A 12,197-nucleotide genomic window follows, 5' to 3' on the forward strand; every position below is an offset into this window, starting at 1 on the left:
GTAAAGGAAGCGATAGGGTGTGAATACAGGCAGACAGAAATCCCGGGATATTCCACCTCAGAGGGAGGAAAATTTGTCAGACTGAATATTGAAGCATGGGACCAGGTTGTGAATGAGAAAGTAGAAAGAGACCGAGCCATAGAAGGAGAAAATATTGATCACAGAGACTCAGACAAATATCTTTCTAATCTGAGTCCACATATATGGACAACGGGGCCCTATGATGTGGGAGTAATAAAAGGAGAGGTATTTCTAGAATTGGCCAACCCCGGGCAGAAACCAATATGGAGAAAACAATACCGCTTGTCGCCCAGTCAGGAGGAGGGTATTAAAGGAACGATAGAAGGGTTAATGGAGTCAGGGGTTTTAAGGGCGGCACCTGACAGTATGTGGAACACGCCCATCATGCCTGTTCCCAAACAGGGTAGAAAAGACTGGAGGATGGTACACGACCTCCGGGAGATTAACTTGGCTACCAAGACCATCGGGAGACCAGTCCCAGACCCATATGTAGCACTTAGGGCTCTGAGTCCGGAGCACGAATACTATACTGTCATTGATCTGGCAAACGCATTCTTCTGCTTGAAATTAGCTGAGGAATGCCAAGACTGGTTCACTTTCACTTACCAAGCACATCGGTACACATACACTAGATTACCTCAGGGTTATAAGGACAGTCCAGGACTGTTCAATCAGGCCCTTAGCGAAATCCTAATGAAATTAAAGCTCCCGGAAGATGTTACACTGATTCAGTATGTAGACGACCTACTATTAGCAGGGAAAACGCCACATGAGTGCCTGACAGGGACAGCAGTTTTACTCAAGGGGTTAACGAAACTTAGGGCATTGGCGAAAGAATTAAAAGCCCAGTCTGGAGTCTCCAATCCTGTTTTATCCTGGTTACAGGGAGTGTTTGGGAGATGGAGCACATTGTTAGGACAACTTTTGCTGGGTTTGTTCATTTCTGTATCAATTTTTATCACTTGTGGCTGTTGTTGTATTCCATGCATTCGAACGCTGGTCACGAGGACCATAGAGAGAGCCTTTGCTGACCGTGATGAACTGCCTCCGAAATATCAAGCTGTGCAGGCTGTGGAGCAAGACTATCTCACATTACAGGAGGCGGAGAAAGTTGCTGAGATCGATCTGGAATCTGAAGGGGAATGTGATGGGAAGGAGGGATTGTGAATTAGATTGTTACACATATAATTTTAACCTTGCTTGTAACCTAAATATTATAACCTTGATTGTAGAACAAATATTATAACATTGATTGTAACACAAACATTATTAATCAGATTGTAGAACAAGTATTATGAATTAGATTGTAGACCATATGTTAACTTGGGAATTTACTAATGTACGGGGGGTTAGCTAGTTTTTTGCTTGGGGGCAAATGGGATGAAACTTGTAAACGGGCAATGGGATCGGGGTGACGGATGGGGGGTGTACGCAAAGGAGGGTTGGGGGAGCCCTCGCCCACCAGCCGAACTGCCCTGTGAACAGAACCCGTATAGAGCTTGGCAATAATAGGCGAACTAATGTAACGCGGTGGTAGCATAGTCAGGGCGAGATTGTCCTCTAAAGAGGACAAAGGAGGGATTGTAAGGTAAAACATCATGAGATGGGAATGTGTAAGGAGTTACCCTGTACAGGGCTGTAACAAGAAGGGGAGGTGTCCTTGTACTCCTGTTAGGTAAAACATCATGAGATGGGAATGTGCAGGGCTGTAACAAGATGTGAATGCATCCTTGTACTTACAAGATAAGAGAGACATTGATGGATTGAGAGGCAGGAAGCTAGCAGGGAAAGGATAGCAACAGTTTTAGTCATTGGACAAGTAATGATATGATGATGTTCTAAGCACATATCCAAGGGTATAAAAAATCACCATTTTGCTGATAACGGCAGAATGCATTCTCCGACTAACATGGTTAGTCGCAAGTGTTACAATCCGGTAATAAAGAACAAAGAACCCTGATTTCGACTCAGCCTGGTGTTTGTCTCACTCATTCATGAACAAAGCAGACCTAACACCACTCAACCTGAAGTTCGGTTTGGGCAGGCTGAGGTGCAGTTCCACATTTGCAAGATAGAAGTGGTAAATGCCCTTGACCAGGACACAGCCAGTCGAGTAGTGGATTTCCTTCGGGACCCACCAGCTCTCAGCATATATGAAGCGATAAAAGCCCTACGTCTCCAGATTTTTGGTCTATCTCGACATGAGCAAGTTGGTCTGGGCGACTGCACCCCTTCGGAGTTGGCACTGGCAGACGGCTATAGGCCTTGATTGCTCTTCGAGCAGTTGTTTTTAGAGCATATGTCAGAAGACATTCGCCTCATTTTGGCTGACGAGGACTTTGATAACCCTTGAACAGTGGCCATCTGTACAGAAATTCTGTGGCGTGCGAAACAGCAAAGTGCAAGGCTCACAGAGGATAGTGCTGCATCATACCCAAAGGGCCAGGCTCCAAAAGTACTAGTGATGAGGGTGGGCATTCCCCCGGACAAGCATGACTCTCCTGACAATAGCTCCGGCGACTAGCCACCATAACAGTCTACTCTACATCTGAGTTGAACTTCCCCAGCACAAATTCCTAGTTGAAACAGGTGCAGAGGTTAGTTTCCTTTCTCCTTCGGGATTTGACACCTGTACCAGGAATGCAGGTCCAATGCTCACTGCAGTAAATAACAGTTTGATTCGTACGTACGGCACACAGATTATACCCCTGAGACAATAAGTCGGTGACAATAATTTCACATGGAAGTTCATTCTTGCCATTGTGTCTTGGCTCTTGCTGGGTGCTGACTTCTTCAGAGCCCACTCACCAATGGTGGACTTAAAAGGGCGCCAGTTGGTGAACACCACAACATTCCAGACTTTCTGCTTTGGAAAAGCCAAACTTCCTGCACTGCTCCTAGACGCCATGGAGTACTCAAACAATGAATTCGCCAAACTTCTTGCAGAGTTTCTAGACATTGTCACTTCCCAATTCTCTACTGCCACACCCAAACATGGCGTTGCACACCACATCGTCATTTAAGGACCTCCTCTACATCCCCAAGCCCGACCCCTGCCACCCGACAAGTTGCAGCTTGCAAAACAAGAGTTCCACAAAATGGAGGAACTTGGAATCATACACAGGTCTGATAGCTCATGGGCTTCCCCGCTACATATGGTGCCCAAAGCCATGGGAGGCTGGAGACCTTGCGGGGATTACAGGCATCTCTTTTTTTTAATTAAAAAAAATATTTCACGCTGTGAATCATGTCAACCAAAATATGTACAAACGTTTCTCATTAAATTTAAACAGTAACCTTTTCTCCCTTTTTTTTCCCCCCTTTCCCTCCCTCCCCTCTACCCACCCCCCAAACCCATTGGTATTCAACATATACAAGGGATTACAGGCATCTCATCCACACTACTACTACAGACTGCTATCCTGTGCCCCATATACAGGACTTTTCAGCTAATTTTCATGAGGCCAGGATGTTTTCTAAAATTGACTTGTTGCGTGGGTAATACCAAATACTTATAAACCCGGAGGATGTGCCCAAGAATGCCATCATAACACCATTCAGCCTCTTTGAATTTTTGAGAATGCCTTTTGGGCTCAAAAATGCTGCACAAATATTCCAGTGACTGATGGGTGCAGTGGGAGCAGCATGGACTTCTTTTTTTCCATACTCATCACTAGCCACTCCCACAAAGAGCACCTGCAACATCGGCGTTTACTGTGCTGCCGCCTACAGGAGTTCGGGCTAACTGTGAACCCTGCCAAGTGCAAATTCGGACAGTCCTCTATTGAGTTCTTGGGACATCAACTCAGTAGCCGCGGTATTGTTCCATTGCCTAGCGAGGTGGAAGCCATCCTCAAATTCGTGAGGCCTGATACCATCAAAGGACTCTAGGAATTTGTGGGGATGGTCAATTTTTATCATTGCTTTCTATCCACTGCAGCTCATTTTATGAAACCCCTCTTCGACCTCATGTCCAGTGATGCGAAAGAACTTAAGTGGACAAAGGTAGCATTCCAGCAGATCAAAGATGGCGTAGTGAAGGCAACATTGCAGGACCATCCACAAATGGATGCACCAACTACTTCGATGATAGATATGCATGACGTGGCAGTAGGCAGGGTCTTGGAACAGTACACCAATGGACAATGGAAGCCTCTAGCATTTTTTAGTAGGCATCTGCACACTCCGGAAACAAAATACAGTACATTCGATGGTGTTTATTGACCACAAGGGCATCAGATCCCTGGTCAACCCACCAGCAACATCACCTATCTTACATATCTGAGTTTTCAACCATGATTAAAAAATCTGCAGTAAGAGTAATGTAGTGGCTGATGCCCTCTCCCACTCCTTCATTCAAGCAGAACGTGCCCGCTCTCTCTGGGTGTAGATGACATGGTGTTCACCAAAGCTCAGTGCTAGGACGATGAACTCCCAACATATAGAACTGCTGTCATGAGCCTGCAACTCAAGGATATAGCTTTTGGGCTGCAAGGTATCACTCTCCTATGCAATATTTCCACAGGTCAGCCTCGCCCTATCGTCCCTGCTGCATGGAGACATTGCATTTTTGATGCCATTCATGCACTGTCCCACCCCTCCATTCGAGTGACAGTCTGCCTGATAGCTGACAAGTTTGTATGGCATGGATTCAAAAAGTAGGTCACATACTGGGCAGACATGCACGGACTGTCAATCTGTTAAAGCACAAAGGCACGTGAAGGCGCCAGTTCAGCTTTTCTAGCGACTGGAGCGCAGATTTGTCCATGTGCATGTCCACATTGTTGGCTCACTTCCAGTGTCACGAGGGTCTAGGTACTTGTTAACGGTCATCGATAGATTCACTAGGTGGCCGGAGGCGGTTCCTTTGACGGATTAATGCGCCAAAGCTTTTATTTTTGCCTGGGTGTCTCGGTTCGCCTATCCACACATGTCACCTTCGACAGAAGTCCACAGTTTACCTCTGCACTCTGGGATGTTTTGTCGCAAAAGCTGGCAATGCAGCTCTATTACACAATAGCTTACCACCCGCAGTCGAATGGCTTGGTGGAGCGGTTCCATAGGCACATGAAGGCTGCGCTGATGGTCCGCCTCCATGGACCTGATTGAGCGGAAGAGCTGCCCTGGATAATCTTTGGGATAAGAACGGCACCCAAGGAGGATCTCAACTCCTCATAAGCAGAGTTGGTTTTCGTGCCCTGTTCATTGTATCTGAGGAGTTTGTGCCTGCAGCATGCAGACAGGAGAAGCCACCAACTGAAGACTTAGGGAAACTATGCGAAAATTGGCCCCAGTTCCCATGTCAAGGTATGGAACAATGACATCCTTCATCCCAAAGGAACTGCAGGACTGTGAGTTTGTGTGTTTGTGCATAGAGGTGTACACGGGCCACCCTTACAGCGGTCATATGAGGGCACCTTCACAGTGCTACAAAACAATTGTACAACTTGAGTACTGGACATTGGGGAGCATCCAGAGACATTTACGATTGACCAACTAACCCTTGACCTTGATCGGCCCTTGCCACGACCCTTGATGTGAAGACACGGATGACCACCCAAGAGCGGTGGACGGTAATGGCACCAGAGGTTTAGTCTCTTACTGCTGGTTCGAGGGGGGGGGGGTGTGGTACCTTGTAGCAGCTCATCGGAGGCTTAATTGAACCGGGTCGGGAGGTTCTGAGTGATGTCATGACGTCACAATGTGATAACATTATTTGGAACGCGTGGGGTTTTAAAAAGCTGCATGTGATTGTTTGAGTAAACAACTTTTACTGAACTTTGACTCGACTATGTCTGATCATTTTCTCGTTCTTAATTTTGCACTGTGACACAATTGCTACACAAGCCTAATTTCACCCTACAGATTTTCAGATTTTGGATTTATTGTCAGAGTACATACATGATGAAGTGCACTACCAGTAACCACAAAGACTAGGCAGAGGGAACATTAGGCTTTAATGTACAGAAGAACCTTGCTGGCCTGGATCCAGGTATAGTAATGGCGGGAAAGTAGAGGTGGCTCGACCTTTATGGCCTAGGACCAGAGGGGAGGAATCATAGGGTATGCGTCATTAGTGGCCAGGCCAGCTCCATATATATATAGTACTCAATCATAACTATATACAATGGAGGAAACATCACCACAATGACATCACATACAACCCTAAGATTCTTTTTCCTGTCCGCAAGGCAGAATTACCACTTATGGGTAGTGCAAAAAAATTGTACATAATGTACACATATAAACAAATAGAGAAATGTAAACAAACTGACTGCAATACAGAGGAAAAAAATCAATAAAATGCAAAAGTAAGAGTTTATTGTTGAGGAGTCTGATGGTGGAGGGGTATCAGCTGTTCCTGAACCTGGTGGTGCAGATCTTGTGGCACCTCTTCCCTGATGATAGCAGCAAGAACAGAGCGAGTGTTGGGTGGTGTGGATCTTTAATGATTACTGTTGCTCTTTGCTGGTAGCATTTCCTGTAAAGGTAAAGGTTCCATTATTGTCATGTAAAGCTACATTTAGAATGTAATATACATGAAATTCTTTAACTTTTATCTACTGTAAGGAAGACAGAGAGTTGCCCCTTTGTTAAGCACCCATCACAGATGATCTCGATGGTGGGGAGAGTTTTGCCTGTAATGTCCTGGGCTGTGATCACGATCTTTTGCAGGGCTTTATGCTCAGGGGTATTGGTGTCCCCATACTAGACCATGGTGCTGCTGGTGGCTCACTTTCCATCACACACGTGCAGAAATTTTCTTGGGTTTCTGATGTAATACCATACCTCCACAAACTCCTGAGGAAGTAGAGGCGCTGACGTGCTTTCTTCATGTGTTGGGTCCAGGAAAGATCCTCCGAGATTAGCTGGACAATCTGGCTTTTGAGCCCTCTATCCTCCATCCGGTGCCACTTCAGGCCAGACATTAACGTGTCTTCCATTTGGAGGTGTAGGCCCTATACCCCAAATGGAGGACAAATTAAGTGGCAGAAAAGGCACAGCCGTTAAATGCAGTGTGCATGGCCATGTTTCTTCTTGTACAACGAGGGGGAAGTGTGATGGCGGCACTCCCAACGAGTTTCTGATGCTGACCCTGCATGTCCTCCATTTTGGTACTTTTGAAATGGACACCTTTTCCAAGATAGTGACTCCCAAGAACTTAAATTTGCTCACACTTTCCACCTCTGATTGCCCATTGATCACTGGATTGTACACCTCTGGTTTTCCCTTCCTGAAGTCAACAATCAGTTCCTTGGTTTTGGTGACATTGAGCGTGAGGTTATCATTGGTGTTTTAAATCTCCCTCCTGTATGCTGACTCATTGCCCTTTTTATACAACCTCTGTCATCAGTGAATTTGTAGATGGTATCTCTTAGAGAGGATGTATTCTTACACAGTTACAAAATAGTTCACATTATCCTAACTATATTGCATTGTTGTGTACCAAGCCACACAGTCCCCAGGTGTAAAGTGAGTAGAACAGTGGCCTAAGACAGTTCTGTGGTGCTCTGGTACTGAAGCAGATTGCGGAGGAGACTTATTTCTACACACTCATGTTTTCCTCTGCATGCAAACTATTGGACTCGAGGATCTTGAAGACAAAATATTTGAGAGCCAAAGCTCATGCAAGCATAACTCATGGAGTTGCATCTATTCCATTACTGCAATACAGATGGCCCCACGGCCATCTAAGCAGCAAAATTCTGGATTTCCTTTTGGGGGGGTGGGGGAAGTTATCGAAAGGGTTTGGGATATAAGGTTGCAGTCCGAAACGTCCATTGCCTGCTGTTCGGCGTGGATGCTGAGTTGCTCCAGCGCTTCTGCGTTTTGCAATTGGCGCCGTGCGGTGGCGCTATAGGCGGAGGAGCTGAGCACTGCCATCCGCACCTGCGGACTATCTCCATGACAACTGGGTCAGTCGCTAAGCGACGAAAGAGTGGCGGTCGCTTGGCTTGTCACAGGAAGTGTAGATCGTTCGCTTTTCCATGAGTTTTTTTCTTTCTCTCCCAGAAGCCCAGTATCAAGCGCAGAAAATCTGAAGACCGCTAACATCAACGAGTAAGTGCATAAACTGGTCAGGTGTGGGGTTGGGCCGCGTCCCAGTCGGTGCTGCAAGGCGGCGAGGGGGAGAGGGGAGGGGAGGAGGGAGGAGCCCGGGCACCTGGGGGGGAGGAGCCCGGGCACTTGGGGGGGAGGAGCCCGGGCACCTGGGGGGGAGGAGCCCGGGCACCTGGGGGGGAGGAGCCCGGGCACCTGGGAGGGAGGAGCCCGGGCACCTGGGGGGGGAGGAGCCCGGGCACGTGGGGGGGAGGAGCCCGGGCACGTGGGGGGGAGGAGCCCGGGCACGTGGGGGGAGGAGCCCGGGCACGTGGGGGGAGGAGCCCGGGCACGTGGGGGGGAGGAGCCCGGGCACGTGGGGGGGAGGAGCCCGGGCACGTGGGGGGGAGGAGCCCGGGCACGTGGGGGGGAGGAGCCCGGGCACCTGGGGGGGGAGGAGCCCGGGCACCTGGGGGGGAGGAGCCCGGGCACCTGGGGGGGAGGAGCCCGGGCACCTGGGGGGGAGGAGCCCGGGCACCTGGGGGGATGTTTAAATCCACTCTGTCGCCTCTGTGGAAACGAAACACGAGAAGAGCGGTTTTATTTTATTTTATGCTTGTTCATATTGTGGTTTTAATGATCAGTTTTCCTCGGGATTATCTTTAAAAATATGTATCGCCAACAAGAGTTTTTTTTTCTGGCTGAGTGGTCAAGGTTTGGCAGTTTTACTCAATCGATTGTAGTAATTTCTGGGTCTAATTCTCGTTCTGAATCTTTTAGTTTGTGGATACTGCAAAGGAAGAAAGGGAGATTGTGTTGTTTTTAAAGCCCGGGGCATTTTGATAAAGAGGTTGTTAGTTATCTTGTAAAGCTTTCCAAGATGCACGTGCATCTTGGCGCCTCACAGTTTGGCGGGCAGCAGCCTCCTTTGAAGAAGACCGCAGAGCCCACCTCACTGACAAAAGGCAAAGGAGGAAAAACCCAACACCCAACCCCAACCAACCAATTTTCCCTTGCAACCGCTGCAATCGTGTCTGCCTGTCCCGCATCGGACTGGTCAGCCACAAACGAGCCTGCAGCTGACGTGGACTTTTTACCCCCTCCATAAATCTTCGTCCGCGAAGCCAAGCCAAAGAAGAAGAAAGCTTTCCAAAAGCATTCTGTAGAAACTTAATGGTCACACAAATTTTATCAATAGAAACAATTCTGTTTTTGAATAAGAACAAATTGGTTCGTCTCCAGCTCTGAGGAGATGCAAAAAAAAAATGGTGCTGTTTAGATATGTTGAGTGAATGAGAAAATGGAGGGTAGATGTGAGTAATGTGGTGGGGTAGCAGGCCGGGCTAATCCCGCAAACGACGAGCCGAATTGCCGTAGTGAACAGCCAGTGGTGGCGGGGCTGTGGTGGTACATCACTGACCTACTGCAGGGGGCAACCTCTGTACCTGCAGGAGTGTAAGGGTACAGGACAACACCTGGCCGGCTGTCAATCAGTCGGCCTGAATGGATCAACCCCCACCTGGTCGGGTGTCAATCACCCTCCAGGATATAAGCCTGCACCGGCCTCCCAAGGCCTCACTCAGAGTTGCTGAAGCCACAGCCAGCCTGCCTCTGTGGAAGTCTTTGTGGAAGACTGTTGTACAGTCTTTACCTTGTGTGTACACAGTCTTTACCTTGTGTGTGTCTGATTCTGACAAACCGCGCACCACAAGGGCACAAGGGCTCCCCCCCCCCCCACCACTGCAACACCTTTGCCTAACAAGGTCGAGGCAATTCAGAACTTTTCCAGGCCTAAAACTCTCAAAATCCTGCAGGAATTCCTTGGGATGGTGAATTTCTATCATCGTTTCCTCCCAGGAGCAGCAGCCACCATGCGGCCTCTCTTCGACCTCGTTAAGGCAGGTAACAAGGAGCCTGGCTGGTCTGTGGAGGTACTCCAGCATTTGAGGAGACCAAAACAGCACTTTACAAAGCCACATTCCTGGCACACCCGAATCCAGACCTACCCCTGTCGATAACGACAGACACCTCAGACTTGGCAGTGCGCTCAGTGCTGCAACAGTGGGTAGATCACCAGTGGAGACCACTCACTTTCTTCAGCAAATACCTCTGACCACCCGAGCTGAAGTACAGCACTTTAATCGCGAACTGCTGGTAATGTACCTGGCCATACACCATTTCTGGTACATCCTTGAAGGCCGAATGTTCACGTCCTACACTGACCACAAGCTGCTGGTGCAGATGCTGGGCAAAGACTTGGGCCCCTGGTTGGCGAGTCAACAATGGCACCTTTTGTACATCTCCGAATATACAATGGACATCCACCACATAGTGGGGAAATCCAACGTGGTAGCTGACGCATTGTCCAGGCCAACAATCTCTGGGGTGACAGGTGGCAGTGACACAGCTCAGCTCGCTAGGGACCAGGCTGAAGATGCCAACACACAGGCATTCCGTACCGCCATCACCAGTCTACAAATTGAGGAGCAACTACCTACCACCTCCAATCCAATGGGCTGTTAGAACGCTTTCACCGCCATCTAAAAGCAGCTCTCAAATCACAGCTGCATGGGCCCAACTGGATGGATGAACTCCCATGGGTCCTACTGGACATCCACATAGCCCCTAAAGAAGGTCTCCCCACCTCATCAGCAGAAATGGTCAACGATGCACCACTCTTCATCCCAAGTGAAGGCTTTACAGAACCTCCACCTGTGATAATGTAATGGGGGGGGGGGCGCATATTATAAGAAGAAGCAGTCAAGTACTACCACTAAGCAAGGGGCGCCACCACAAGATGCTACAAGTTGTAAAATAATCCTGAAGGTATAGGGAAATGAATATACAGAATTCAAATTGCATGTGCTCCCTGGTCTGTGCACTCCGATAATTTTAGGGTTAGATTTCCAATGCCAGATGAAACATATCATATTGGCATTTAACGGCCCATTACCATTGATCACGGTACCCCAAGGAGCTGTTTGCAGGTTATTGACTCTAAAGTTTAGACCTTCACGAGTTTTTACCAATCTAACCCCGGATTGTAAGAGTAGGGGTTATTGCAAAGAGGACAGACTATATTAAGAACGAGGTTATGTGTTTATTGAAAGAAAAAAATAATTGAACCCAGTACAAGTCCTTAGCGCATACCAGTTGTAGTGGCCAGAAATGGCGCGAAACCTAGAATGGTTGTGGACTACAGCGAAACTATAAACAAGTTTACACAACTAGATGGTTATCCCTTGCCTCGTATCTTAGACATGGTAAACCAGATTGCACAGTACAAAATATATTCCACAATTGATCTGAAATCAGCCTATCATCAGGTGCCTATGCACAAAGATGAAAAGCAGTTTACTGCTTTTGAGGCAGATGGCAAACTTTTCCAGTTTAAAAGAATCCCTTTTGGAGTTACCAACTGTGTATCCGTTTTCCAAAGGGAGATGGATAAACTAGTAGGTGCTCATAACTTTCAAGCCACCTACCCTTATCTGGACAATATCACTATATGTGGCAAAGACTTAAATGATCACAATCGGAACTTACAAAAATTTCTCCAGGTGCCCAAGCATCTGCACTTAACCCTTAACAATAACAAGTGTGTATACTGTAATAAACGCCTAGCTATATTAGGCTATGTAGTGAGTAAAGGAGAGATCAGCCTGACCCAGAGAGGATGAGAGAACTCATGGATCTACCCCCACCTGTGACACAAAGACCTTCAAGCATTGTCTGGGGTTTTTCTCCTATTATGCTCATTGGGTGCCAAACTACGCAGGTAAGGCTCGGCCACTATTTAAAACCCCTGTCTAAAGAATTCCTCCATGCTCTTGAAAACATCAAACAGGATATAGCCAAAGCGACAATGTCAGCTATTGATGAGGATTTACCATTCCAAGTAGAATCTGATGTTTCAGATTGGGCCTTAGCAGTTACACTAAATCAAGCTGGCAGACCTGTGGCCTTTTTCTCTCAGACATTACAGGGGCCAGAGTTAAGACATTCCTCTATCGAAAAGGAAGCATGAGCTATTGTAGAATCCATTCGCTGTTGGAGACCCTTTTTAGCTGGAAGGAAATTCACATTGCTGACTGATCAAAAATCTGTTGCCTATATGTTGAACACTAAATTGAGGA

General features: G+C 47.5%; 1 protein-coding gene across 5 annotated transcripts in view; it reads left to right on the forward strand.

The window, feature by feature from the left end:
- Window positions 1–5,828: 5,828 nt before the first annotated feature.
- Window positions 5,829–12,197, forward strand: part of LOC138737078 (centrosomal protein cep57l1-like) — a 54,385-nt gene continuing 48,016 nt past the window's right edge. Inside the window, exons 1-2 of one of the 5 annotated variants that reach the window (XM_069887543.1) lie at window positions 5,829–6,013; window positions 8,035–8,082. The gene's annotated coding sequence lies outside the window, so the exon portion shown is untranslated. Of the gene's footprint in view, window positions 6,014–7,926; window positions 8,083–8,635; window positions 8,776–12,197 lie in introns of those variants that run through there. The other 4 variants (XM_069887546.1, XM_069887547.1, XM_069887545.1 and 1 more) reach the window with 4 other exon arrangements.

Source organism: Narcine bancroftii, chromosome 6 (assembly GCF_036971445.1).
Source record: "Narcine bancroftii isolate sNarBan1 chromosome 6, sNarBan1.hap1, whole genome shotgun sequence".
In the NCBI taxonomy this organism is placed as follows: Eukaryota; Metazoa; Chordata; class Chondrichthyes; order Torpediniformes; family Narcinidae; genus Narcine; species Narcine bancroftii.